Below are 2192 nucleotides of genomic sequence, written 5' to 3' on the forward strand. Positions count from 1 at the left end.
AGTAGGCCTGGGCAATATACCGTAATACCGTCATTTACCGGTATTTCTTTGATACCGCGGTAATGATATTCGGAAGTATATTCTTCGGCAATACCGAGTTATTGAACTTCGGTATGCCTGCACCTCTCGGTACTCACCGCTAGCCAATATCTTCGGCCGACCGGCGGCGAGGAAGTGGCGGTATGGTATGGTATCTAGGAGGTATTGGTATGGCACGTGATTGATTTAGGGGTGAAGAACTCAAAGGCTTGCGCGTAATATTTACGGTACCTCCTCTCGGCAGCTAGAAATTTCTCCTACAATATATTGTGGTATCATTTGACTTTAAAGCGCATGCGTCATATCCGTGGTATTGGCGATATCGGATTTCAAACACCCGCGCGTTATATCAACCCTCCATGGTATACTTAGTTACTGATTTTGGTTTCATTTTGAGAATAGCGTGCTTCTGATTTTAAAAATATCCGAGATTGTCGGATCTCCTTGTGATGTTTATAATTGTGTTGATATTTATAATTGTTGATGTTTATAATTGTGTTGATGTTTATAACTGTTTTGATGTTTATAATTGTGTTGATGTTTATATTAGTAATTGATGTTTATATTAATAAAATTTTTCTGTTTTAAAATAATGATGCTTTATAATTAGTTGATTCCATGGGATAATTATGCTGCGAGCTAATATAGGATAAGTACCCCATTTTTTTTAAATGATGCTCTTTAAACACATTAATTTTTAATTGCAAAATAGTCTTAGCATTTATAATATACATAACAATTTAATTACCGCGGTATATCATAATATCGTGATATGAAGCTCACAATATACCACAATATCGAAATTCTGACATTGCCCAGCCCTAGTACCGATCCAGGAGTTTCCTTGTCTTCTGGATTGGTTCAAAATTACAAGGCTACGGCGTTGAACATTTGTAGTCGTAAACCCAAAAATTGGGTCGACTGTTCAACGGCGGTCATAAAATAAAAAAAATTAAAAAAAAGTATTATGAAAACATTGTATTCATTATAAATACATTTCTTTAAAGGAAACAAAATTAGTTGAGTTTCCTTTCTACCGAAGGTAAAAGGAACATAGTAAACTTTAGGTGGAAAAAAAACATTGCTGTTGTCTGGCATACGGAAAATATTTGCATAATGCTAAAAATACTGATATCTATAAATTTGAAGCTGCTTATTTACAAAATATACATGCTTAAGTTTTCAGGATGCAAGTTTTAGTGTGTTTTTCTTTTGATGAACGAATATTGTAGTGATATATAAGAAAGAGAAATAGTTTATATATATCTATATCAGGCATATTATAACAAAACCAAGGAAATAATAAAAATAAATTGCTTTTCAAAATTTGATGTTATCGAATAAATAAATGTATGTAGTTAAAATATTTTACAGAATCTAGATTAAAATTTAATAAGATTTTTCCTACTTTTAGAAGCCAATCCGTATAGAAAGGAAGAAAACAAATGTATTACGCAGCTCCGATACAAATATACAAATAGTTATTAGTTAGATACCGTTTCAGTTTTATGTTACTATATTTTAGCAAAAGGGAAATTTCATCAAAATGAAAAAAAAATTTAATATATCGTTTGACATTTCCAATTTAAATTTCAGCTTTGAAAAGATCATATTTAATTTTTTGAAAAAAATTGTACTTTTCGGTTAGCTGGAGGCAAGAAGTTTATTAATTTTTTTTATTTCTTTTCATTCTTTGTGAGCGTCCATTTTGTTCAATATTAAAAAAAAAAAATTAAAAAAATAGCAAATAAATCATTTTGAAAAATGCTGGTGGTGGTCTACATTTTCGGCGACTTTTAAAAGTTTAAAAAGTATAAAAGCTTAAACTTCCTGAAACCTACAACCAGAGCATGAACTTCAACATTTGACAAGTCATTTAAAAAAATTTAAATCGAAATTAGTTATCCTATTTCATTCAAATTTTAAATTTTATTCAAAAATAATAAAATATTCAAATTTGAAGATATCAAAGGAATACTATTCTGCATTATACAATGAAAACAAAAATATGGCTAAAACTGCCAGAATGTGGCGTAACATTTAGCATGTTTGTGTCTGCATGGGAGCAGTAAACAGCTCGGTAATTATTACCAAAGTGCCTCGGTAATAATTTTGGTAAAATTAACAATAAAATATGGTTTTATAATGTGTGG

Source organism: Parasteatoda tepidariorum, chromosome 1 (genome assembly GCF_043381705.1).
Source record: "Parasteatoda tepidariorum isolate YZ-2023 chromosome 1, CAS_Ptep_4.0, whole genome shotgun sequence".
Classification (NCBI taxonomy): Eukaryota; Metazoa; Arthropoda; class Arachnida; order Araneae; family Theridiidae; genus Parasteatoda; species Parasteatoda tepidariorum.